The following is a 24,488-nucleotide window of genomic DNA, read 5'->3' as shown; positions in this document are numbered from 1 at the left end:
GACCATACATTTTGGTACGGTGGTTAGAACGTCACTGTCAAAATCTGAAGGTCGGTATCGATATTTTTTTCTTTTGAATTATTGAAAAACTGTGCCTCGTTGGCGCAGGTGGTAGCGCGTCAGTCTCATAATCTGAAGTTCGTGAGTTCGATCCTCACACGGGGCAGCAAAGCTTTATGTAAAATTACAGTGTTGGCTGAAGAGGAAGTAAAAATTAATTCTCATTGTTTTTGGACATTCAGACAAGACATACTATTGTCAAGGTGGATACCACATCTTAAGGTCCATATCTATATTTTTTACTTTAGAATGAAATCATTGTTTATTTCTCAGGTGTTGTGGACTTTCAGGCCATACATTTTGGCACGGTGGTTAGAACGTCACTGTCAAAATCTGAAGGTCGGTATCGATATTTTTTTCTTTTGAATTATTGATAAACTGTTCCTCTTTGGCGCAGTAGGTAGCGCGTCAGTCTCATAATCTGAAGGTCGTGAGTTCGATCCTCACACGGGGCTGCAAAGCTTTATGAAAAATTACAGTGTTGGCTGAAGAGGAAGTAAAAATTAATTCTCATTGTTTTTGGACTTTCAGACAAGACATACTATTGTCAAGGTGGATACCACATCGTAAGGTCCATATCTATAGTTTTTACTTTAGAATGAAATCATTGTTTATTTCTCAGGTGTTGTGGACTTTCAGACCATACATTTTGGTACGGTGGTTAGAACGTCACTGTCAAAATCTGAAGGTCGGTATCGATATTTTTTTCTTTTGAATTATTGATAAACTGTGCCTCGTTGGCGCAGGTTTTAGCGCGTCAGTCTCATAATCTGAAGGTCGTGAGTTCAATCCTCACACGGGGCTGCAAAGCTTTATGTAAAATTACAGTGTTGGCTGAAGAGGAAGTAAAAATTAATTCTCATTGTTTTTGGACTTTCAGACAAGACATACTATTGTCAAGGTGGATACCACATCGTAAGGTCCATATCTATATTTTTTACTTTAGAATGAAATCATTGTTTATTTCTCAGGTGTTGTGGACTTTCAGACCATACATTTTGGCACGGTGGTTAGAACGTCACTGTCAAAATCTGAAGGTCGGTATCGATATTTTTTTCTTTCGAATTATTGATATTCTGTGCCTCGTTGGCGCAGTAGGTAGCGCGTCAGTCTCATAATCTGAAGGTCGTGAGTTCGATCCTCACACGGGGCAGAAAAGCTTTATGTAAAATTACAGTGTTGGCTGAAGAGGAAGTAAAAATTAATTCTCATTGTTTTTGGACATTCAGACAAGACATACTATTGTCAAGGTGGATACCACATCTTAAGGTCCATATCTATATTTTTTACTTTAGAATGAAATCATTGTTTATTTCTCAGGTGTTGTGGACTTTCAGGCCATACATTTTGGCACGGTGGTTAGAACGTCACTGTCAAAATCTGACGGTCGGTATCGATATTTTTTTCTTTAGAATTATTGAAAAACTGTGCCTCGTTGGCGCAGGTGGTAGCGCGTCAGTCTCATAATCTGAAGTTCGTGAGTTCGATCCTCACACAGGGCAGCAAAGCTTTATGTAAAATTACAGTGTTGGCTGAAGAGGAAGTAAAAATTAATTCTCATTGTTTTTGGACTTTCAGACAAGACATTCTATTGTCAAGGTGGATACCACATCGTAAGGTCCATATCTATATTTTTTACTTTAGAATGAAATCATTGTTTATTTCTCAGGTGTTGTGGACTTTCAGACCATACATTTTGGCACGGTGGTTAGAACGTCACTGTCAAAATCTGAAGGTCGGTATTGATATTTTTTTCTTTTGATTTTTTCATATACTGTTCCTCGTTGGCGCAGTAGGTAGCGCGTCAGTCTCATAATCTGAAGGTCGTGAGTTCGATCCTCACACGGGGCAGAAAAGCTTTATGTAAAATTACAGTGTTGGCTGAAGAGGAAGTAAAAATTAATTCTCATTGTTTTTGGACTTTCAGACAAGACATTCTATTGTCAAGGTGGATACCACATCGTAAGGTCCATATCTATATTTTTTACTTTAGAATGAAATCATTGTTTATTTCTCAGGTGTTGTGGACTTTCAGACCATACATTTTGGCACGGTGGTTAGAACGTCTCTGTCAAAATCTGACGGTCGGTATCGATATTTTTTTCTTTCGAATTATTGAAAAACTGTGCCTCGTTGGCGCAGTAGGTAGCGCGTCAGTCTCATAATCTGAAGGTCGTGAGTTCGATCCTCACACGGGGCAGTAAAGCTTATTGTAAAATTACAGTGTTGGCTGAAGAGGAAGTAAAAATTAATTCTCATTGTTTTTGGACTTTCAGACAAGACATACTATTGTCAAGGTGGATACCACATCTTAAGGTCCATATCTATATTTTTTACTTTAGAATGAAATCATTGTTTATTTCTCAGGTGTTGTGGACTTTCAGACCATACATTTTGGCACGGTGGTTAGAACGTCACTGTCAAAATCTGAAGGTCGGTATCGATATTTTTTTCTTTCGAATTATTGATAAACTGTTCCTCGTTGGCGCAGTAGGTAGCGCGTCAGTCTCATAATCTGAAGGTCGTGAGTTCGATCCTCACACGGGGCAGAAAAGCTTTATGTAAAATTACAGTGTTGGCTGAAGAGGAAGTAAAAATTAATTCTCATTGTTTTTGGACATTCAGACAAGACATACTATTGTCAAGGTGGATACCACATCTTAAGGTCCATATCTATATTTTTTACTTTAGAATGAAATCATTGTTTATTTCTCAGGTGTTGTGGACTTTCAGACCATACATTTTGGCACGGTGGTTAGAACGTCACTGTCAAAATATGAAGGTCGGTATCGATATTTTTTTCTTTTGAATTATTGATAAACTGTGCCTCGTTGGCGCAGTAGGTAGCGCGTCAGTCTCATAATCTGAAGGTCGTGAGTTCGATCCTCACACGGGGCAGAAAAGCTTTATGTAAAATTACAGTGTTGGCTGAAGAGGAAGTAAAAATGAATTCTCATTGTTGTAAAATTACAGTGTTGGCTGAAGAGGAAGTAAAAATTAATTCTCATTGTTTTTGGACTTTCAGACAAGACATACTATTGTCAAGGTGGATACCACATCTTAAGGTCCATATCTATATTTTTTACTTTAGAATGAAATCATTGTTTATTTCTCAGGTGTTGTGGACTTTCAGGCCATACATTTTGGCACGGTGGTTAGAACGTCACTGTCAAAATATGAAGGTCGGTATCGATATTTTTTTCTTTCGAATTACTGATAACCTGTGCCTCGTTGGCGCAGTAGGTAGCGTGTCAGTCTCATAATCTGAAGGTCGTGAGTTCGATCCTCACACGGGGCAGTAACGCTTATTGTAAAATTACAGTGTTGGCTAAAGAGGAAGTAAAAATTAATTCTCATTGTTTTTGGACTTTCAGACAAGACATACTATTTTCAAGGTGGATACCACATCTTAAGGTCCATATCTATATTTTTTACTTTAGAATGAAATCATTGTTTATTTCTCAGGTGTTGTGGACTTTCAGGCCATACATTTTGGCACGGTGGTTAGAACGTCACTGTCAAAATCTGAAGGTCGGTATCGATATTTTTTTCTTTTGAATTATTGATAAACTGTTCCTTGTTGGCGCAGTAGGTAGCTGCGTCAGTCTCATAATCTGAAGGTCGTGAGTTCGATCCTCACACGGGGCAGCAAAGCTTTATGGTAAAATTACAGTGTTGGCTGAAGAGGAAGTAAAAATTAATTCTCATTGTTTTTGGACATTCAGACAAGACATACTATTGTCAAGGTGGATACCACATCTTAAGGTCCATATCTATATTTTTTACTTTAGAATGAAATCATTGTTTATTTCTCAGGTGTTGTGGACTTTCAGACCATACATTTTGGCACGGTGGTTAGAACGTCACTGTCAAAATATGAAGGTCGGTATCGATATTTTTTTCTTTTGAATTATTGATAAACTGTTCCTTGTTGGCTCAGTAGGTACTGCGTCAGTCTCATAATCTGAAGGTCGTGAGTTAGATCCTCACACGGGGCAGCAAAGCTTTTGGTAAAATTACAGTGTTGGCTGAAGAGGAAGTAAAAATTAATTCTCATTGTTTTTGGACATTCAGACAAGACATACTATTGTCAAGGTGGATACCACATCTTAAGGTCCATATCTATATTTTTTACTTTAGAATGAAATCATTGTTTATTTCTCAGGTGTTGTGGACTTTCAGACCATACATTTTGGCACGGTGGTTAGAACGTCACTGTCAAAATATGAAGGTCGGTATCGATATTTTTTTCTTTTGAATTATTGATAAACTGTGCCTCGTTGGCGCAGTAGGTAGCGCGTCAGTCTCATAATCTGAAGGTCGTGAGTTCGATCCTCACACGGGGCAGCTAAGCTTTATGTAAAATTACAGTGTTGGCTGAAGAGGAAGTAAAAATTAATTCTCATTGTTCTTGGACTTTAAGACAATACATACTATTGTCAAGGTGGATACCACATCTTAACGTCCATATCAATATTTTTTAAACTGTACCTCGTTGGTGCAGTAGGTAGCGCGTCAGTCTCATAATCTGAAGGTCGTGAGTTCGATCCTCACACGGGGCAGCAAAGCTTTATGTAAAATTACAGTGTTGGCTGAAGAGGAAGTAAAAATTAATTCTCATTGTTTTTGGACTTTCAGACAAGACATACTATTGTCAAGGTGGATACCACATCTTAAGGTCCATATCTATATTTTTTACTTTAGAATGAAATCATTGTTTATTTCTCAGGTGTTGTGGACTTTCAGGCCATACATTTTGGCACGGTGGTTAGAACGTCACTGTCAAAATCTGAAGGTCGGTATCGATATTTTTTTCTTTTGAATTATTGATAAACTGTTCCTTGTTGGCTCAGTAGGTACTGCGTCAGTCTCATAATCTGAAGGTCGTGAGTTCGATCCTCACACGGGGCAGCAAAGCTTTTGGTAAAATTACAGTGTTGGCTGAAGAGGAAGTAAAAATTAATTCTCATTGTTTTTGGACATTCAGACAAGACATACTATTGTCAAGGTGGATACCACATCTTAAGGTCCATATCTATATTTTTTACTTTAGAATGAAATCATTGTTTATTTCTCAGGTGTTGTGGACTTTCAGACCATACATTTTGGCACGGTGGTTAGAACGTCACTGTCAAAATCTGAAGGTCGGTATCGATATTTTTTTCTTTTGAATTATTGATAAACTGTTCCTTGTTGGCTCAGTAGGTAGCTGCGTCAGTCTCATAATCTGAAGGTCGTGAGTTCGATCCTCACACGGGGCAGCAAAGCTTTATGGTAAAATTACAGTGTTGGCTGAAGAGGAAGTAAAAATTAATTCTCATTGTTTTTGGACATTCAGACAAGACATACTATTGTCAAGGTGGATACCACATCTTAAGGTCCATATCTATATTTTTTACTTTAGAATGAAATCATTGTTTATTTCTCAGGTGTTGTGGACTTTCAGACCATACATTTTGGCACGGTGGTTAGAACGTCACTGTCAAAATATGAAGGTCGGTATCGATATTTTTTTCTTTTGAATTATTGATAAACTGTGCCTCGTTGGCGCAGTAGGTAGCGCGTCAGTCTCATAATCTGAAGGTCGTGAGTTCGATCCTCACACGGGGCAGCAAAGCTTTATGTAAAATTACAGTGTTGGCTGAAGAGGAAGTAAAAATTAATTCTCATTGTTTTTGGACTTTCAGACAAGACATACTATTGTCAAGGTGGATACCACATCTTAAGGTCCATACCTATATTTTTTACTTTAGAATGAAATCATTGTTTATTTCTCAGGTGTTGTGGACTTTCAGGCCATACATTTTGGCACGGTGGTTAGAACGTCACTGTCAAAATCTGAAGGTCGGTATCGATATTTTTTTCTTTCGAATTATTGATAAACTGTGCCTCGTTGGCGCAGTAGGTAGCGCGTCAGTCTCATAATCTGAAGGTCGTGAGTTCGATCCTCACACGGGGCAGTAAAGCTTTATGTAAAATTACAGTGTTGGCTGAAGAGGAAGTAAAAATTAATTCTCATTGTTTTTGGACTTTCAGACAAGACATACTATTGTCAAGGTGGATACCACATCGTAAGGTCCATATCTATATTTTTTACTTTAGAATGAAATCATTGTTTATTTCTCAGGTGTTGTGGACTTTCAGACCATACATTTTGGCACGGTGGTTAGAACGTCACTGTCAAAATCTGAAGGTCGGTATCGATATTTTTTTCTTTCGAATTTTTGATAGACTGTTCCTCGTTGGCGCAGTAGGTAGCGCATCAGTCTCATAATCTGAAGGTCGTGAGTTCGATCCTCACACTGGGCAGCAAAGATTTACGTAAAATTACAGTGTTGGCTGAAGAGGAAGTAAAAATTAATTCTCATTGTTTTTGGACTTTCAGACAAGACATACTATTGTCAAGGTGGATACCACATCTTAAGGTCCATATCTATATTTTTTACTTTAGAATGAAATCATTGTTTATTTCTCAGGTGTTGTGGACTTTCAGACCATACATTTTGGCACGGTGGTTAGAACGTCACTGTCAAAATCTGAAGGTCGGTATCGATATTTTTTTCTTTTGAATTATTGATAAACTGTGCCTCGTTGGCGCAGTAGGTAGCGCGTCAGTCTCATAATCTGAAGGTCGTGAGTTCGATCCTCACACGGGGCAGCTAAGCTTTATGTAAAATTACAGTGTTGGCTGAAGAGGAAGTAAAAATTAATTCTCATTGTTTCGTTGGTGCAGTAGGTAGCGTGTCAGTCTCATAATCTGAAGGTCGTGAGTTCGATCCTCACACGGGGCAGCAAAGCTTTATGTAAAATTACAGTGTTGGCTGAAGAGGAAGTAAAAATTAATTCTCATTGTTTTTGGACTTTCAGACAAGACATACTATTGTCAAGGTGGATACCACATCTTAAGGTCCATATCTATATTTTTTACTTTAGAATGAAATCATTGTTTATTTCTCAGGTGTTGTGGACTTTCTGGCCATACATTTTGGCACGGTGCTTAGAACGTCACTTTTCAAAATATGAAGGTCGTTATCGATATTTTTTTCTTTCGAATTACTGCTAGCCTGTGCGTCGTTGGCGCAGTAGGTAGCGCATCAGTCTCATAATTTGAAGGTCGTGAGTTCGATCCTCACACGGGGCAGTAACGCTTATTGTAAAATTACATTGTTGGCTGAAGAGGAAGTAAAAATTATTTCTCATTATTTTTGGACTTTCAGACAAGACATACTATTGTCAAGGTGGATACCACATTTTAAGGTCCATATCTATATTTTTTACTTTGGAATGAAATCATTGTTTATTTCTCAGGTGTTGTGGACTTTCAGACCATACATTTTGGCACGGTGGTTAGAACGTCACTGTCAACATATGAAGGTCGGTATCGATATTTTTTCCTTTCGAATTATATATAAACTGTGCCTCGTTGGCGCAGTAGGTAGCGCGTCAGTCTCATAATTTGAAGGTCGTGAGTTCGATCCTCACACGGGGCAGTAACGCTTATTGTAAAATTACAGTGTTGGCTAAAGAGGAAGTAAAAATTAATTCTCATTGTTTTTGGACTTTCAGACAAGACATACTATTGTCAAGGTGGATACCACATCTTAAGGTCCATATCTATATTTTTTACTTTAGAATGAAATCATTGTTTATTTCTCAGGTGTTGTGGACTTTCAGACCATACATTTTGGCACGGTGGTTAGAATGTCACTGTCAAAATATGAAGGTCAGTATCGATTTTTTTTCCTTTCGAATTGTTGATAAACTGTGCCTCGTTGGCGCAGTAGGTAGCGCGTCAGTCTCATAATCTGAAGGTCGTGAGTTCGATCCTCACACGGGGCAGGAAAGCTTTATGTAAAACTACATTGTTGGCTGAAGAGGAAGTAAAAATTAATTCTCATTGTTTTTGGACTTTCAGACAAGACATACTATTGTCAAGGTGGATACCACATCTTAAGGTCCATATCTATATTTTTTACTTTAGAATGAAATCATTGTTTATTTCTCAGGTGTTGTGGACTTTCAGACCATACATTTTGGCACAGTGGTTAGAACGTCACTGTCAAAATATGAAGGTCGGTATCGATATTTTTTTCTCTCGAATTACTGATAACCAGTGTCTCGTTGGCACAGTAGGTAGCGCGTCAGTCTCATAATCTGAAGGTCGTGAGTTCGATCCTCACACGGGGCAGTAAAGCTTTATTGTAAAATTACAGTGTTGGCTGAAGAGGAAGTAAAAATTAATTCTCATTGTTTTTGGACTTTCAGACAAGACATACTATTGTCAAGGTGGATACCACATCTTAAGGTCCATATCTATATTTTTTACTTTAGAATGAAATCATTGTTTATTTCTCAGGTGTTGTGGACTTTCAGACCATACATTTTGGCACGGTGGTTAGAACGTCTCTGTCAAAATCTGACGGTCGGTATCGATATTTTTTTCTTTCGAATTATTGACAACCTGTGCCTCGTTGGCGCAGTAGGTAGCGCGTCAGTCTCATAATCTGAAGGTCGTGAGTTCGATCCTCACACGGGGCAGTAAAGCTTTATTGTAAAATTACAGTGTTGGCTGAAGAGGAAGTAAAAATTAATTCTCATTGTTTTTGGACTTTCAGACAAGACATACTATTGTCAAGGTGGATACCACATCTTAAGGTCCATATCTATATTTTTTTACTTTAGAATGAAATCATTGTTTATTTCTCAGGTGTTGTGGACTTTCAGACCATACATTTTGGCACGGTGGTTAGAACGTCACTGTCAAAATCTGAAGGTCGGTATCGATATTTTTTTCTTTCGAATTATTGATAATCTGTGCCTCGTTGGCGCAGTAGGTAGCGCGTCAGTCTCATAATCTGAAGGTCGTGAGTTCGATCCTCACACGGGGCAGCAAAGCATTTATGTAAAATTACAGTGTTGGCTGAAGAGGAAGTAAAAATTAATTCTCATTGTTTTTGGACTTTCAGACAAGACATACTATTGTCAAGGTGGATACCACATCTTAAGGTCCATATCTATATTTTTTTACTTTAGAATGAAATCATTGTTTATTTCTCAGGTGTTGTGGACTTTCAGACCATACATTTTGGCACGGTGGTTAGAACGTCACTGTCAAAATCTGAAGGTCGGTATCGATATTTTTTTCTTTCGAATTGTTGATTACCTGTGCCTCGTTGGCGCAGTAGGTAGCGCGTCAGTCTCATAATCTGAAGGTCGTGAGTTCGATCCTCACACGGGGCAGTGAAGGTTATTGTAAAATTACAGTGTTGGCTGAAGAGGAAGTAAAAATTAATTCTCATTGTTTTTGGACATTCAGACAAGACATACTATTGTCAAGGTGGATACCACATCTTAAGGTCCATATCTATATTTTTTACTTTAGAATGAAATCATTGTTTATTTCTCAGGTGTTGTGGACTTTCAGACCATACATTTTGGCACGGTGGTTAGAACGTCACTGTCAAAATCTGAAGGTCGGTATCGATATTTTTTTCTTTCGAATTATTGATAAACTGTGCCTCGTTGGCGCAGTAGGTAGCGCGTCAGTCTCATAATCTGAAGGTCGTGAGTTCGATCCTCACACGGGGCAGAAAAGCTTTATGTAAAATTACAGTGTTGGCTGAAGAGGAAGTAAAAATTAATTCTCATTGTTTTTGGACTTTCAGACAAGACATTCTATTGTCAAGGTGGATACCACATCGTAAGGTCCATATCTATATTTTTTACTTTAGAATGAAATCATTGTTTATTTCTCAGGTGTTGTGGACTTTCAGACCATACATTTTGGCACGGTGGTTAGAACGTCACTGTCAAAATCTGAAGGTCGGTATCGATATTTTTTTCTTTTGAATTATTGATAAACTGTGCCTCGTTGGCGCAGGTAGGTAGCGCGTCAGTCTCATAATCTGAAGGTCGTGAGTTCGATCCTCACACTGGGCAGCAAAGATTTATGTAAAATTACAGTGTTGGCTGAAGAGAAATTAAAAATTAATTCTCATTGTTTTTGGACTTTCCGACAAGACATACTATTGTCAAGGTGGATACCACATCGTAAGGTCCATATCTATATTTTTTACTTTAGAATGAAATCATTGTTTATTTCTCAGGTGTTGTGGACTTTCAGACCATACATTTTGGCACGGTGGTTAGAACGTCACTGTCAAAATCTGAAGGTCGGTATCGATATTTTTTTCTTTCGAATTATTGATAGCCTGTGCCTCGTTGGCGCAGTAGGTAGCGCGTCAGTCTCATAATCTGAAGGTCGTGAGTTCGATCCTCACACGGGGCAGTAAAGCTTATATGTAAAATTACAGTGTTGGCTGAGGAGGAAGTAAAAATTAATTCTCATTGTTTTTGGACTTTCAGACCAGACATACTATTGTCAAGGTGGATACCACATCTTAAGGTCCATATCTATATTTTTTACTTTAGAATGAAATCATTGTTTATTTCTCAGGTGTTGTGGACTTTCAGACCATACATTTTGGCACGGTGGTTAGAACGTCACTGTCAAAATCTGAAGGTCGGTATCGATATTTTTTTCTTTCGAATTATTGATAAACTGTGCCTCGTTGGCGCAGTAGGTAGCGCGTCAGTCTCATAATCTGAAGGTCGTGAGTTCGATCCTCACACGGGGCAGCAAAGCTTTATGTAAAATTACAGTGTTGGCTGAAGAGGAAGTAAAAATTAATTCTCATTGTTTTTGGACTTTCAGACAAGACATACTATTGTCAAGGTGGATACCACATCTTAAGGTCCATATCTATATTTTTTACTTTAGAATGAAATCATTGTTTATTTCTCAGGTGTTGTGGACTTTCAGACCATACATTTTGGCACGGTGGTTAGAACGTCACTGTCAAAATCTGAAGGTCGGTATCGATATTTTTTTCTTTCGAATTATTGATAAACTGTGCCTCGTTGGCGCAGTAGGTAGCGCGTCAGTCTCATAATCTGAAGGTCGTGAGTTCGATCCTCACACGGGGCAGCAAAGCTTTATGTAAAATTACAGTGTTGGCTGAAGAGGAAGTAAAAATTAATTCTCATTGTTCTTGGACTTTAAGACAAGACATACTATTGTCAAGGTGGATACCACATCGTAAGGTCCATATCTATATTTTTTACTTTAGAATGAAATCATTGTTTATTTCTCAGGTGTTGTGGACTTTCAGGCCATACATTTGGCACGGTGGTTAGAACGTCACTGTCAAAATCTGAAGGTCGGTATCGATATTTTTTTATTTCGAATTATTGATACACTGTGCCTCGTTGGTGCAGTAGGTAGTGCGTCAGTCTCATAATCTGAAGGTCGTGAGTTCCAGCCTCACACGGGTTAGCAATGCTTTATGTAAAATTACAGTGTTGGCTTAAGAGGAAGTAAAAATTAATTCTAATTTTTCTTGGACTTTCAGACAAGACATACTATTGTCAAGTTGGATACCACATCTTAAGGTCCATATCTATATTTTTTACTTTAGAGTGAAATCATTTTTTATTTCTCAGGTGTTGTGGACTTTCAGACCATACATTTTGGCACGGTGGTTAGAACGTCACTGTCAAAATCTGAAGGTCGGTATCGATATTTTTTTCTTTCCAATTATTGATAAACTGTGCCTCGTTGGCGCAGTAGGTAGCGCGTCAGTCTCATACTCTGAAGGTCGGGAGTTCGATCCTCACACGGGGCAGAAAAGCTTTATGTAAAATTACAGTGTTGGCTGAAGAGGAAGTAAAAATTAATACTCATTGTTCTTTGACTTTCAGACAAGACATACTATTGCCAAGGTGGATACCACATCTTAAGGTCCATATTTTTATTTTTTACTTTAGAATGAAATCATTGTTTATTTCTCAGGTGTTGTGGACTTTCAGACCATACATTTTGGCACGGTGGTTAGAACGTCACTGTCAAAATCTGAAGGTCGGTATTTATATTTTTTTCTTTCGAATTTTTGATACACTGTACCTCGTTGGCGCATTAGGTAGCGCGTCAGTCTCATAATCTGTAGGTCGTGAGTTCGATCCTCACACGGGGCAGAAAAGCTTTATGTAAAATTACAGTGTTGGCTGAAGAGGAAGTAAAAATTCATTCTCATTGCTTTTGGACTTTCAGACAAGACATACTATTGTCAAGGTGGATACCACATCGTAAGGTCCATATCTATATTTTTTACTTTAGAATGAAATCATTGTTTATTTCTCAGGTGTTGTGGACTTTCAGACCATACATTTTGGCACGGTGGTTAGAACGTCACTGTCAAAATCTGAAGGTCGGTATCGATATTTTTTTATTTTGAATTAGTGATAAACTGTGCCTCGTTGGCGCAGTAGGTAGCGCGTCAGTCTCATAATCTGAAGGTCGTGAGTTCGATCCTCACACGGGGCAGCAAAGCTATTTGTAAAATTACAGTGTTGGCTGAAGAGGAAGTAAAAATTAATTCTCATTGTTTTTGGACATTCAGACAAGACATACTATTGTCAAGGTGGATACCACATCTTAACGTCCATATCTATATTTTTTACTTTAGAATGAAATCATTGTTTATTTCTCAGGTGTTGTGGACTTTCAGACCATACATTTTGGCACGGTGGTTAGAACGTCACTGTCAAAATCTGAAGGTCGGTATCGATATTTTTTTCTTTTGAATTATTGATAAACTGTGCCTCGTTGGCGCAGTAGGTAGCGCGTCAGTCTCATAATCTGAAGGTCGTGAGTTCGATCCTCACACGGGGCAGGAAGGCTTTATGTAAAATTACAGTGTTGGTTGAAGAGGAAGTAAAACTTAATTCTGATTGTTTTTGGACATTCAGACAAGACATACTATTGTCAAGGTGGATACCACATCTTAAGGTCCATATCTATTTTTTTACTTTAGAATGAAATCATTGTTTATTTCTCAGGTGTTGTGGACTTTCAGACCATACATTTTGGCACGGTGGTTAGAACGTCACTGTCAAAATATGAAGGTCGGTATCGATATTTTTTCCTTTCGAATTATAGATAAACTGTGCCTCGTTGGCGCAGTAGGTAGCGCGTCAGTCTCATAATCTGAAGGTCGTGAGTTCGATCCTCACACGGGGCAGGAAAGCTTTATGTAAAACTACAGTGTTGGCTGAAGAGGAAGTAAAAATTAATTCTCATTGTTTTTGGACTTTCAGACAAGACATACTATTGTCAAGGTGGATACCACATCTTAAGGTCCATATCTATATTTTTTACTTTAGAATGAAATCATTGTTTATTTCTCAGGTGTTGTGGACTTTCAGACCATACATTTTGGCACGGTGGTTAGAACGTCACTGTCAAAATCTGAAGGTCGGTATCGATATTTTTTTCTTTCGAATTATTGATAAACTGTGCCTCGTTGGCGCAGTAGGTAGCGCGTCAGTCTCATAATCTGAAGGTCGTGAGTTCTATCCTCACACGGGGCAGCAAAGCTTTATGTAAAATTACAGTGTTGGCTGAAGAGGAAGTAAAAATTAATTCTCATTGTTTTTGGACTTTCAGACAAGACATACTATTGTCAAGGTGGATACCACATCGTAAGGTCCATATCTATATTTTTTACTTTAGAATGAAATCATTGTTTATTTCTCAGGTGTTGTGGACTTTCAGACCATACATTTTGGCACGGTGGTTAGAACGTCACTGTCAAAATCTGAAGGTCGGTATCGATATTTTTTTCTTTCGAATTATTGATAGCCTGTGCCTCGTTGGCGCAGTAGGTAGCGCGTCAGTCTCATAATCTGAAGGTCGTGAGTTCGATCCTCACACGGGGCAGAAAAGCTTTATGTAAAATTACAGTGTTGGCTGAAGAGGAAGTAAAAATTAATTCTCATTGTTTTTGGACTTTCAGACAAGACATACTATTGTCAAGGTGGATACCACATCTTAAGGTCCATATCTATATTTTTTACTTTAGAATGAAATCATTGTTTATTTCTCAGGTGTTGTGGACTTTCAGACCATACATTTTGGCACGGTGGTTAGAACGTCACTGTCAAAATCTGAAGGTCGGTATCGATATTTTTTTCTTTCGAATTATTGATAAACTGTGCCTCGTTGGCGCAGTAGGTAGCGCGTCAGTCTCATAATCTGAAGGTCGTGAGTTCGATCCTCACACGGGGCAGCAAAGCTTTATGTAAAATTACAGTGTTGGCTGAAGAGGAAGTAAAAATTAATTCTCATTGTTTTTGGACTTTCAGACAAGACATACTATTGTCAAGGTGGATACCACATCGTAAGGTCCATATCTATATTTTTTACTTTAGAATGAAATCATTGTTTATTTCTCAGGTGTTGTGGACTTTCAGACCATACATTTTGGCACGGTGGTTAGAACGTCACTGTCAAAATCTGAAGGTCGGTATCGATATTTTTTTCTTTCGAATTATTGATATACTGTGCCTCGTTGGCGCAGTAGGTAGCGCGTCAGTCTCATAATCTGAAGGTCGTGAGTTCGATCCTCACACGGGGCAGAAAAGCTTTATGTAAAATTACAGTGTTGGCTGAAGAGGAAGTAAAAATTAATTCTCATTGTTTTTGGACTTTCAGACAAGACATACTATTGTCAAGGTGGATACCACATCTTAAGGTCCATATCTATATTTTTTACTTTAGAATGAAATCATTGTTTATTTCTCAGGTGTTGTGGACTTTCAGACCATACATTTTGGCACGGTGGTTAGAACGTCACTGTCAAAATCTGAAGGTCGGTATCGATATTTTTTTCTTTCGAATTATTGATAAACTGTGCCTCGTTGGCGCAGGTAGGTAGCGCGTCAGTCTCATAATCTGAAGGTCGTGAGTTCGATCCTCACACGGGGCAGCAAAACTTTATGTAAAATTACAGTGTTGGCTGAAGAGGAAGTAAAAATTAATTCTCATTGTTCTTGGACTTTCAGACAAGACATACTATTGTCAAGGTGGATACCACATCGTAAGGTCCATATCTATATTTTTTACTTTAGAATGAAATCATTGTTTATTTCTCAGGTGTTGTGGACTTTCAGACCATACATTTTGGCACGGTGGTTAGAACGTCACTGTCAAAATCTGAAGGTCGGTATCGATATTTTTTTCTTTCGAATTATAGATATACTGTGCCTCGTTGGCGCAGTAGGTATCGCGTCAGTCTCATAATCTGAAGGTCGTGAGTTCGATCCTCACACGGGGTAGGAAAGCTTTATGTAAAATTACAGTGTTGGCTGAGGAGGAAGTAAAAATTAATTCTCATTGTTTTTGGACTTTCAGACCAGACATACTATTGTCAAGGTGGATACCACATCTTAAGGTCCATATCTATATTTTTTACTTTAGAATGAAATCATTGTTTATTTCTCAGGTGTTGTGGACTTTCAGACCATACATTTTGGCACGGTGGTTAGAACGTCACTGTCAAAATCTGAAGGTCGGTATCGATATTTTTTTCTTTCGAATTATTGATAAACTGTGCCTCGTTGGCGCAGTAGGTAGCGCGTCAGTCTCATAATCTGAAGGTCGTGAGTTCGATCCTCACACGGGGCAGCAAAGCTTTATGTAAAATTACAGTGTTGGCTGAAGAGGAAGTAAAAATTAATTCTCATTGTTTTTGGACTTTCAGACAAGACATACTATTGTCAAGGTGGATACCACATCGTAAGGTCCATATCTATATTTTTTACTTTAGAATGAAATCATTGTTTATTTCTCAGGTGTTGTGGACTTTCAGACCATACATTTTGGCACGGTGGTTAGAACGTCACTGTCAAAATCTGAAGGTCGGTATCGATATTTTTTTCTTTCGAATTATTGATAAACTGTGCCTCGTTGGCGCAGTAGGTAGCGCGTCAGTCTCATAATCTGAAGGTCGTGAGTTCGATCCTCACACGGGGCAGCAAAGCATTTATGTAAAATTACAGTGTTGGCTGAAGAGGAAGTAAAAATTAATTCTCATTGTTTTTGGACTTTCAGACAAGACATACTATTGTCAAGGTGGATACCACATCTTAAGGTCCATATCTATATTTTTTACTTTAGAATGAAATCATTGTTTATTTCTCAGGTGTTGTGGACTTTCAGACCATACATTTTGGCACGGTGGTTAGAACGTCACTGTCAAAATCTGAAGGTCGGTATCGATATTTTTTTCTTTCGAATTATTGATAACCTGTGCCTCGTTGGCGCAGTAGGTAGCGCGTCAGTCTCATAATCTGAAGGTCGTGAGTTCGATCCTCACACGGGGCAGTAAGCTTTATGTAAAATTACAGTGTTGGCTGAAGAGGAAGTAAAAATTAATTCTCATTGTTTTTGGACTTTCAGACAAGACATACTATTGTCAAGGTGGATACCACATCTTAAGGTCCATATCTATATTTTTTACTTTAGAATGAAATCATTGTTTATTTCTCAGGTGTTGTGGACTTTCAGACCATACATTTTGGCACGGTGGTTAGAACGTCACTGTCAAAATCTGAAGGTCGGTATCGATATTTTTTTCATTCGAATTATTGATAAACTGTGCCTCGTTGGCGCAGTAGGTAGCGCGTCAGTCTCATAATCTGAAGGTCGTGAGTTCGATCCTCCCACGGGGCAGAAAAGATTTATGTAAAATACAGTGTTGGCTGAAGAGGAAGTAAAAATTTATTTTCATTGTTTTTGGACTTTCAGACAAGACATACTATTGTCAAGGTGGATACCACATCTTAACGTCCATATCTATATTTTTTAAACTGTGCCTCGTTGGCGCAGTAGGTAGCGCGTCAGTCTCATAATCTGAAGGTCGTGAGTTCCATCCTCACACGGGTTAGCAAAGCATTATGTAAAATTACAGTGTTGGCTTAAGAGGAAGTAAAAATTAATTCTAATTATTCTTGGACTTTCAGACAAGACATACTATTGTCAAGTTGGATACCACATCTTAAGGTCCATATCTATATTTTTTACTTTAGAGTGAAATCATTTTTTATTTCTCAGGTGTTGTGGACTTTCAGACCATACATTTTGGCACGGTGGTTAGAACGTCACTGTCAAAATCTGAAGGTCGGTATTTATATTTTTTTCTTTCGAATATTTGATACACTGTGCCTCGTTGGCGCATTAGGTAGCGCGTCAGTCTCATAATCTGTAGGTCGTGAGTTCGATCCTCACACGGGGCAGAAAAGCTTTATGTAAAATTACAGTGTTGGCTGAAGAGGAAGTAAAAATTCATTCTCATTGCTTTTGGACTTTCAGACAAGACATACTATTGTCAAGGTGGATACCACATCGTAAGGTCCATATCTATATTTTTTACTTTAGAATGAAATCATTGTTTATTTCTCAGGTGTTGTGGACTTTCAGACCATACATTTTGGCACGGTGGTTAGAACGTCACTGTCAAAATATGAAGGTCGGTATCGATATTTTTTTCTTTCGAATTACTGATAAACTGTGCCTCGTTGGCGCAGTAGGTAGCGCGTCAGTCTCATAATCTGAAGGTCGTGAGTTCGATCCTCACACGGGGCAGCAAAGCTTTATGTAAAATTACAGTGTTGGCTGAAGAGGAAGTAAAAATTAATTCTCATTGTTTTTGGACTTTCAGACAAGACATACTATTGTCAAGGTGGATACCACATCTTAAGGTCCATATCTATATTTTTTACTTTAGAATGAAATCATTGTTTATTTCTCAGGTGTTGTGGACTTTCAGACCATACATTTTGGCACGGTGGTTAGAACGTCACTGTCAAAATCTGAAGGTCGGTATCGATATTTTTTTCTTTCGAATTATTGATAACCTGTGCCTCGTTGGCGCAGTAGGTAGCGCGTCAGTCTCATAATCTGAAGGTCGTGAGTTCGATCCTCACACGGGGCAGGAAAGATTTATGTAAAATTACAGTGTTGGCTGAAGAGGAAGTAAAAATTAATTCTCATTGTTTTTGGACATTCAGACAAGACATACTATTGTCAAGGTGGATACCACATCTTAAGGTCCATATCTATATTTTTTACTTTAGAATGAAATCATTGTTTATTTCTCAGGTGTTGTGGACTTTCAGACCATACATTTTGGCACGGTGGTTAGAACGTCACTGTCAAAATCTGAAGGTCGGTATCGATATTTTTTTCTTTCGAATTATTGATAAACTGTGCCTCGTTGGCGCAGTAGGTAGCGCGTCAGTCTCATAATCTGAAGGTCGTGAGTTCGATCCTCACACGGGGCAGCAAAGCTTTATGTAAAATTACAGTGTTGGCTGAAGAGGAAGTAAAAATTAATTCTCATTGTTTTTGGACTTTCAGACAAGACATTCTATTGTCAAGGTGGATACCACATCGTAAGGTCCATATCTATATTTTTTACTTTAGAATGAAATCATTGTTTATTTCTCAGGTGTTGTGGACTTTCAGACCATACATTTTGGCACGGTGGTTAGAACGTCACTGTCAAAATCTGAAGGTCGGTATTGATATTTTTTTCTTTTGATTTTTTGATATACTGTTCCTCGTTGGCGCAGTAGGTAGCGCGTCAGTCTCATAATCTGAAGGTCGTGAGTTCGATCCTCACACGGGGCAGAAAAGCTTTATGTAAAATTACAGTGTTGGCTGAAGAGGAAGTAAAAATTAGTTCTCATTATTTTTGGACATTCAGACAAGACATACTATTGTCAAGGTGGATACCACATCTTAAGGTCCATATCTATATTTTTTACTTTAGAATGAAATCATTGTTTATTTCTCAGGTGTTGTGGACTTTCAGACCATACATTTTGGCACGGTGGTTAGAACGTCACTGTCAAAATCTGAAGGTCGGTATCGATATTTTTTTCTTTTGAATTATTGATAAACTGTGCCTCGTTGGCGCAGTAGGTAGCGCGTCAGTCTCATAATCTGAAGGTCGTGAGTTCGATCCTCACACGGGGCAGAAAAGCTTTATGTAAAATTACAGTGTTGGCTGAAGAGGAAGTAAAAATTAATTCTCATTGTTTTTGGACTTTCAGACAAGACATTCTATTGTCAAGGTGGATACCACATCGTAAGGTCCATATCTATATTTTTTACTTTAGAATGAAATCATTGTTTATTTCTCAGGTGTTGTGGACTTTCAGACCATACATTTTGGCACGGTGGTTAGAACGTCACTGTCAAAATCTGAAGGTCGGTATCGATATTTTTTTCTTTCGAATTATTGATAAACTGTGCCTCGTTGGCGCAGTAGGTAGCGCGTCAGTCTCATAATCTGAAGGTCGTGAGTTCGATCCTCACACGGGGCAGCAAAGCTTTATGTAAAATTACAGTGTTGGCTGAAGAGGAAGTAAAAATTAATTCTCATTGTTTTTGGACTTTCAGACAAGACATACTATTGTCAAGGTGGATACCACATCGTAAGGTCCATATCTATATTTTTTACTTTAGAATGAAATCATTGTTTATTTCTCAGGTGTTGTGGACTTTCAGACCATACATTTTGGCACGGTGGTTAGAACGTCACTGTCAAAATCTGAAGGTCGGTATCGATATTTTTTTCTTTCGAATTATTGATAAACTGTGCCTCGTTGGCGCAGTAGGTAGCGCGTCAGTCTCATAATCTGAAGGTCGTGAGTTCGATCCTCACACGGGGCAGGAACATTTTATGTAAAATTACAGTGTTGGCTGAGGAGGAAGTAAAAATTAATTCTCATTGTTTTTGGACTTTCAGACCAGACATACTATTGTCAAGGTGGATACCACATCTTAAGGTCCATATCTATATTTTTTACTTTAGAATGAAATCATTGTTTATTTCTCAGGTGTTGTGGACTTTCAGACCATACATTTTGGCACGGTGGTTAGAACGTCACTGTCAAAATCTGAAGGTCGGTATCGATATTTTTTTCTTTCGAATTATTGATAAACTGTGCCTCGTTGGCGCAGTAGGTAGCGCGTCAGTCTCATAATCTGAAGGTCGTGAGTTCGATCCTCACACGGGGCAGAAAAGATTTATGTAAAATTACAGTGTTGGCTGAAGAGGAAGTAAAAATTAATTCTCATTGTTTTTGGACTTTCAGACCAGACATACTATTGTCAAGGTGGATACCACATCTTAAGGTCCATATCTATATTTTTTACTTTAGAATGAAATCATTGTTTATTTCTCAGGTGTTGTGGACTTTCAGACCATACATTTTGGCACGGTGGTTAGAACGTCACTGGCAAAATCTGAAGGTCGGTATCGATATTTTTTTCTTTCGAATTATTGATGAAACTGTGCCTCGTTGGCGCAGTAGGTAGCGCGTCAGTCTCATAATCTGAAGGTCGTGAGTTCGATCCTCACACGGGGCAGCTAAACTTTATTGAAAAATTACAGTGTTGGCTGAAGAGGAAGTAAAAATTCATTCTCATTGTTTTTGGACATTCAGACAAGACATACTATTGTCAAGGTGGATACCACATCTTAAGGTCCATATCTATATTTTTTACTTTAGAATGAAATCATTGTTTATTTCTCAGGTGTTGTGGACTTTCAGACCATACATTTTGGCACGGTGGTTAGAACGTCACTGTCAAAATATGAAGGTCGGTATCGATATTTTTTTCTTTCGAATTATTGATAAACTGTGCCTCGTTGGCGCAGTAGGTAGCGCGTCAGTCTCATAATCTGAAGGTCGTGAGTTCGATCCTCACACGGGGCAGGAAAGCTTTATGTAAAATTACAGTGTTGGCTGAAGAGGAATTAAAAATTAATTCTCATTGTTTTTGGACTTTCAGACAAGACATACTATTGTCAAGGTGGATACCACATCTTAAGGTCCATATCTATATTTTTTACTTTAGAATGAAATCATTGTTTATTTCTCAGGTGTTGTGGACTTTCAGACCATACATTTTGGCACGGTGGTGAGAACGTCACTGTCAAAATCTGAAGGTCGGTATCGATATTTTTTCTCTTTCTAATTATTGATAACCTGTGCCTCGTTGGCGCAGTAGGTGGCGCGTCAGTCTCATAATCTGAAGGTCGTGAGTTCGATCCTCACACGGGGCAGCAAAACTTTATGTAAAATTACAGTGTTGGCTGAAGAGGAAGTAAAAATTAATTCTCATTGTTTTTGGACTTTCAGACAAGACATACTATTGTCAAGGTGGATACCACATCTTAAGGTCCATATCTATATTTTTTACTTTAGAATGAAATCATTGTTTATTTCTCAGGTGTTGTGGACTTTCAGACCATACATTTTGGCACGGTGGTTAGAACGTCACTGTCAAAATCTGAAGGTCGGTATCGATATTTTTTTCTTTCGAATTATTGATAAACTGTGCCTCGTTGGCGCAGTAGGTAGCGCATCAGTCTCATAATCTGAAGGTCGTGAGTTCGATCCTCACACGGGGCAGGAACATTTTATGTAAAATTACAGTGTTGGCTGAGGAGGAAGTAAAAATTAATTCTCATTGTTTTTGGACTTTCAGACCAGACATACTATTGTCAAGGTGGATACCACATCTTAAGGTCCATATCTATATTTTTTACTTTAGAATGAAATCATTGTTTATTTCTCAGGTGTTGTGGACTTTCAGACCATACATTTTGGCACGGTGGTTAGAACGTCACTATCATAATCTGAAGGTCGTTATCGATATTTTTTCTTTTTCGAATTATTGATAACCTGTGCCTCGTTGGCGCAGTAGGTAGCGCATCAGTCTCATAATCTGAAGGTCGTGAGTTCGATCCTCACACTGGGCAGCAAAGATTTATGTAAAATTACAGTGTTGGCTGAAGAGGAATTAAAAATTAATTCTCATTGTTTTTGGACTTTCCGACAAGACATACTATTGTCAAGGTGGATACCACATCTTAAGGTCCATATCTATATTTTTTACTTTAGAATGAAATCATTGTTTATTTCTCAGGTGTTGTGGACTTTCAGACCATACATTTTGGCACGGTGGTTAGAACGTCACTATCATAATCTGAAGGTCGGTATCGATATTTTTTTCTTTCGAATTATTGATAAACTGTGCCTCGTTGGCGCAGTAGGTAGCGCGTCAGTCTCATAATCTGAAGGTCGTGAGTTCGATCCTCACACGGGGCAGGAAAGCTTTATGTAAAATTACAGTGTTGGCTGAAGAGGAAGTAAAACTTAATTCTGATTGTTTTTGGACATTCAGACAAGACATACTATTGTCAAGGTGGATACCACATCTTAAGGTCCATATCTATATTTTTTACTTTAGAATGAAATCATTGTTTATTTCTCAGGTGTTGTGGACTTTCAGACCATACATTTTGGCACGGTGGTTAGAACGTCACTGTCAAAATCTGAAGGTCGGTATCGATATTTTTTTCTTTCGAATTATTGATAAACTGTGCCTCGTTGGCGCAGTAGGTAGCGCGTCAGTCTCATAATCTGAAGGTCGTGAGTTCGATCCTCACACGGGGCAGGAAAGCTTTATGTAAAATTACAGTGTTGGCTGAAGAGGAAGTAAAAATTAATTCTCATTGTTTTTGGACTTTCAGACAAGACATACTATTGTCAAGGTGGATACCACATCTTAAGGTCCATATCTATATTTTTTACTTTAGAATGAAATCATTGTTTATTTCTCAGGTGTTGTGGACTTTCAGACCATACATTTTGGCACGGTGGTTTGAATTTTACTGGCAAAATCTGAAGGTCGGTATCGATATTTTTTTCTTTCGAATTTTTTATGAAATGTGCCTCGTTGGCGCAGTAGGTAGTGCGTCAGTCTCATAATCTGAAGGTCGTGAGTTCGATCCTCACACGGGGCAGTTAAACTTATTGAAAAATTACAGTGTTGGCTGAAGAGGAAGTAAAAATTAATTCTCATTGTTTTTGGACATTCAGACAAGACATACTATTGTCAAGGTGGATACCACATCTTAAGGTCCATATCTATATTTTTTACTTTAGAATGAAATCATTGTTGATTTCTCAGGTGTTGTGGACTTTCAGACCATACATTTTGGCACGGTGGTTAGAACGTCACTGTCAAAATATGAAGGTCGGTATCGATATTTTTTTCTTTCGAATTATTGATAAACTGTGCCTCGTTGGCGCAGTAGGTAGCGCGTCAGTCTCATAATCTGAAGGTCGTGAGTTCGGGCCTCACACGGGGCAGGAAAGCTTTATGTAAAATTACAGTGTTGGCTGAAGAGGAAGTAAAATTAATTCTGATTGTTTTTGGACATTCAGACAAGACATACTATTGTCAAGGTGGATACCACATCTTAAGGTCCATATCTATATTTTTTACTTTAGAGTGAAATCATTGTTTTTTTTCTCAGGTGTTGTGGACTTTCAGACCATACATTTTGGCACGGTGGTTAGAACGTCACTGTCAAAATCTGAAGGTCGGTATCGATATTTTTTTCTTTCGAATTATTGATAACCTGTGCCTCGTTGGCGCAGTAGGTACTTTGTCAGTCTCATAATCTGAAGGTCGTGAGTTCGATCCTCACACGGGGCAGTTAAACTTATTGAAAAATTACAGTGTTGGCTGAAGAGGAATAAAAAATTAATTCTCATTGTTTTTGGACTTTCAGACAAGACATACTATTGTCAAGGTGGATACCACATCTTAAGGTCCATATCTATATTTTTTACTTTAGAATGAAATCATTGTTTATTTCTCAGGTGTTGTGGACTTTCAGACCATACATTTTGGCACGGTGGTTAGAACGTCACTGTCAAAATATGAAGGTCGGTATCGATATTTTTTTCTTTCGAATTATTGACAAACTGTGCCTCGTTGGCGCAGTAGGTAGTGCGTCAGTCTCATAATCTGAAGGTCGTGAGTTCGATCCTCACACGGGGCAGGAAAGATTTATGTAAAATTACAGTGTTGGCTGAAAGAGGAAGTAAAAATTAATTCTCATTGTTTTTGGACTTTCAGACAAGACATACTATTGGCAAGGTGGATACCACAGCCTAAGGTCCATATCTATATTTTTTACTTTAGAGTGAAATCATTGTTTTTTTTCTCAGGTGTTGTGTACTTTCAGACAAGACATACTATTGTCAAGGTGGATACCACATCTTAAGGTCCATATCTATATTTTTTACTTTAGAATGAAATCATTGTTTATTTCTCAGGTGTTGTGGACTTTCAGACCATACATTTTGGCACGGTGGTTTGAATTTTACTGGCAAAATCTGAAGGTCGGTATCGATATTTTTTTCTTTCGAATTTTTTATGAAATGTGCCTCCGTTGGCGCAGTGGGTAGTGCGTGCACAGTCTCATAATCTGAAGGTCGTGAGTTCGATCCTGCTAGCACGGGGCAGTTAAACTTTTTGAAAAATTACAGTGTTGGCTGAAGAGGAAGTAAAAATTAATTCTCATTGTTTTTGGACATTCAGACAAGAGCATACTATCGTCAAGGTGGATACCACATCTTAAGGTCCATATCTATATTTTTTACTTTAGAATGAAATCATTGTTTTTAATTCTCAGGTGTTGTGGACTTTCAGACCATAC

The 24,488-nt window shown here is 38.2% G+C and overlaps 35 non-coding genes across 35 annotated transcripts; all 35 read left to right on the top strand.

The window, feature by feature from the left end:
- The first annotated feature begins 1,140 nt into the window (after positions 1-1,140).
- trnam-cau (transfer RNA methionine (anticodon CAU)) lies at positions 1,141-1,213 on the top strand. Its single transcript has one exon. It is a non-coding gene; the product is annotated as a tRNA-Met (tRNA).
- Positions 1,214-2,187: 974 nt separating this feature from the next.
- Positions 2,188-2,260, top strand: trnam-cau (transfer RNA methionine (anticodon CAU)). Its single transcript has one exon. It is a non-coding gene; the product is annotated as a tRNA-Met (tRNA).
- A 625-nt stretch (positions 2,261-2,885) lies between these two features.
- On the top strand, positions 2,886-2,958 carry trnam-cau (transfer RNA methionine (anticodon CAU)). Its single transcript has one exon. It is a non-coding gene; the product is annotated as a tRNA-Met (tRNA).
- A 1,376-nt stretch (positions 2,959-4,334) lies between these two features.
- Positions 4,335-4,407, top strand: trnam-cau (transfer RNA methionine (anticodon CAU)). Its single transcript has one exon. It is a non-coding gene; the product is annotated as a tRNA-Met (tRNA).
- Positions 4,408-5,598: 1,191 nt separating this feature from the next.
- trnam-cau (transfer RNA methionine (anticodon CAU)) lies at positions 5,599-5,671 on the top strand. Its single transcript has one exon. It is a non-coding gene; the product is annotated as a tRNA-Met (tRNA).
- Positions 5,672-5,947: 276 nt separating this feature from the next.
- Positions 5,948-6,020, top strand: trnam-cau (transfer RNA methionine (anticodon CAU)). Its single transcript has one exon. It is a non-coding gene; the product is annotated as a tRNA-Met (tRNA).
- A 625-nt stretch (positions 6,021-6,645) lies between these two features.
- trnam-cau (transfer RNA methionine (anticodon CAU)) lies at positions 6,646-6,718 on the top strand. Its single transcript has one exon. It is a non-coding gene; the product is annotated as a tRNA-Met (tRNA).
- Positions 6,719-7,826: 1,108 nt separating this feature from the next.
- On the top strand, positions 7,827-7,899 carry trnam-cau (transfer RNA methionine (anticodon CAU)). The gene has a single exon. It is a non-coding gene; the product is annotated as a tRNA-Met (tRNA).
- A 626-nt stretch (positions 7,900-8,525) lies between these two features.
- trnam-cau (transfer RNA methionine (anticodon CAU)) lies at positions 8,526-8,598 on the top strand. The gene has a single exon. It is a non-coding gene; the product is annotated as a tRNA-Met (tRNA).
- A 278-nt stretch (positions 8,599-8,876) lies between these two features.
- trnam-cau (transfer RNA methionine (anticodon CAU)) lies at positions 8,877-8,949 on the top strand. Its single transcript has one exon. It is a non-coding gene; the product is annotated as a tRNA-Met (tRNA).
- A 278-nt stretch (positions 8,950-9,227) lies between these two features.
- trnam-cau (transfer RNA methionine (anticodon CAU)) lies at positions 9,228-9,300 on the top strand. Its single transcript has one exon. It is a non-coding gene; the product is annotated as a tRNA-Met (tRNA).
- Positions 9,301-9,576: 276 nt separating this feature from the next.
- On the top strand, positions 9,577-9,649 carry trnam-cau (transfer RNA methionine (anticodon CAU)). Its single transcript has one exon. It is a non-coding gene; the product is annotated as a tRNA-Met (tRNA).
- Positions 9,650-10,275: 626 nt separating this feature from the next.
- On the top strand, positions 10,276-10,348 carry trnam-cau (transfer RNA methionine (anticodon CAU)). The gene has a single exon. It is a non-coding gene; the product is annotated as a tRNA-Met (tRNA).
- A 277-nt stretch (positions 10,349-10,625) lies between these two features.
- trnam-cau (transfer RNA methionine (anticodon CAU)) lies at positions 10,626-10,698 on the top strand. Its single transcript has one exon. It is a non-coding gene; the product is annotated as a tRNA-Met (tRNA).
- A 276-nt stretch (positions 10,699-10,974) lies between these two features.
- On the top strand, positions 10,975-11,047 carry trnam-cau (transfer RNA methionine (anticodon CAU)). Its single transcript has one exon. It is a non-coding gene; the product is annotated as a tRNA-Met (tRNA).
- A 1,322-nt stretch (positions 11,048-12,369) lies between these two features.
- Positions 12,370-12,442, top strand: trnam-cau (transfer RNA methionine (anticodon CAU)). Its single transcript has one exon. It is a non-coding gene; the product is annotated as a tRNA-Met (tRNA).
- Positions 12,443-12,718: 276 nt separating this feature from the next.
- trnam-cau (transfer RNA methionine (anticodon CAU)) lies at positions 12,719-12,791 on the top strand. Its single transcript has one exon. It is a non-coding gene; the product is annotated as a tRNA-Met (tRNA).
- Positions 12,792-13,066: 275 nt separating this feature from the next.
- Positions 13,067-13,139, top strand: trnam-cau (transfer RNA methionine (anticodon CAU)). The gene has a single exon. It is a non-coding gene; the product is annotated as a tRNA-Met (tRNA).
- Positions 13,140-13,764: 625 nt separating this feature from the next.
- Positions 13,765-13,837, top strand: trnam-cau (transfer RNA methionine (anticodon CAU)). The gene has a single exon. It is a non-coding gene; the product is annotated as a tRNA-Met (tRNA).
- A 276-nt stretch (positions 13,838-14,113) lies between these two features.
- trnam-cau (transfer RNA methionine (anticodon CAU)) lies at positions 14,114-14,186 on the top strand. The gene has a single exon. It is a non-coding gene; the product is annotated as a tRNA-Met (tRNA).
- A 276-nt stretch (positions 14,187-14,462) lies between these two features.
- Positions 14,463-14,535, top strand: trnam-cau (transfer RNA methionine (anticodon CAU)). The gene has a single exon. It is a non-coding gene; the product is annotated as a tRNA-Met (tRNA).
- Positions 14,536-15,510: 975 nt separating this feature from the next.
- Positions 15,511-15,583, top strand: trnam-cau (transfer RNA methionine (anticodon CAU)). The gene has a single exon. It is a non-coding gene; the product is annotated as a tRNA-Met (tRNA).
- Positions 15,584-15,859: 276 nt separating this feature from the next.
- On the top strand, positions 15,860-15,932 carry trnam-cau (transfer RNA methionine (anticodon CAU)). The gene has a single exon. It is a non-coding gene; the product is annotated as a tRNA-Met (tRNA).
- Positions 15,933-16,209: 277 nt separating this feature from the next.
- Positions 16,210-16,282, top strand: trnam-cau (transfer RNA methionine (anticodon CAU)). The gene has a single exon. It is a non-coding gene; the product is annotated as a tRNA-Met (tRNA).
- Positions 16,283-17,469: 1,187 nt separating this feature from the next.
- Positions 17,470-17,542, top strand: trnam-cau (transfer RNA methionine (anticodon CAU)). Its single transcript has one exon. It is a non-coding gene; the product is annotated as a tRNA-Met (tRNA).
- Positions 17,543-17,818: 276 nt separating this feature from the next.
- On the top strand, positions 17,819-17,891 carry trnam-cau (transfer RNA methionine (anticodon CAU)). Its single transcript has one exon. It is a non-coding gene; the product is annotated as a tRNA-Met (tRNA).
- A 276-nt stretch (positions 17,892-18,167) lies between these two features.
- trnam-cau (transfer RNA methionine (anticodon CAU)) lies at positions 18,168-18,240 on the top strand. Its single transcript has one exon. It is a non-coding gene; the product is annotated as a tRNA-Met (tRNA).
- Positions 18,241-18,865: 625 nt separating this feature from the next.
- Positions 18,866-18,938, top strand: trnam-cau (transfer RNA methionine (anticodon CAU)). Its single transcript has one exon. It is a non-coding gene; the product is annotated as a tRNA-Met (tRNA).
- Positions 18,939-19,214: 276 nt separating this feature from the next.
- trnam-cau (transfer RNA methionine (anticodon CAU)) lies at positions 19,215-19,287 on the top strand. Its single transcript has one exon. It is a non-coding gene; the product is annotated as a tRNA-Met (tRNA).
- A 276-nt stretch (positions 19,288-19,563) lies between these two features.
- Positions 19,564-19,636, top strand: trnam-cau (transfer RNA methionine (anticodon CAU)). Its single transcript has one exon. It is a non-coding gene; the product is annotated as a tRNA-Met (tRNA).
- Positions 19,637-19,912: 276 nt separating this feature from the next.
- Positions 19,913-19,985, top strand: trnam-cau (transfer RNA methionine (anticodon CAU)). Its single transcript has one exon. It is a non-coding gene; the product is annotated as a tRNA-Met (tRNA).
- A 277-nt stretch (positions 19,986-20,262) lies between these two features.
- Positions 20,263-20,335, top strand: trnam-cau (transfer RNA methionine (anticodon CAU)). Its single transcript has one exon. It is a non-coding gene; the product is annotated as a tRNA-Met (tRNA).
- Positions 20,336-20,612: 277 nt separating this feature from the next.
- On the top strand, positions 20,613-20,685 carry trnam-cau (transfer RNA methionine (anticodon CAU)). The gene has a single exon. It is a non-coding gene; the product is annotated as a tRNA-Met (tRNA).
- Positions 20,686-22,010: 1,325 nt separating this feature from the next.
- On the top strand, positions 22,011-22,083 carry trnam-cau (transfer RNA methionine (anticodon CAU)). Its single transcript has one exon. It is a non-coding gene; the product is annotated as a tRNA-Met (tRNA).
- Positions 22,084-22,359: 276 nt separating this feature from the next.
- Positions 22,360-22,432, top strand: trnam-cau (transfer RNA methionine (anticodon CAU)). The gene has a single exon. It is a non-coding gene; the product is annotated as a tRNA-Met (tRNA).
- Positions 22,433-24,488: the final 2,056 nt, after the last annotated feature.

Source organism: Salvelinus alpinus, chromosome 2, assembly GCF_045679555.1.
Source record: "Salvelinus alpinus chromosome 2, SLU_Salpinus.1, whole genome shotgun sequence".
Lineage (NCBI taxonomy): Eukaryota > Metazoa > Chordata > Actinopteri > Salmoniformes > Salmonidae > Salvelinus > Salvelinus alpinus.
This window is presented reverse-complemented; position numbering and strand designations above follow the sequence as displayed.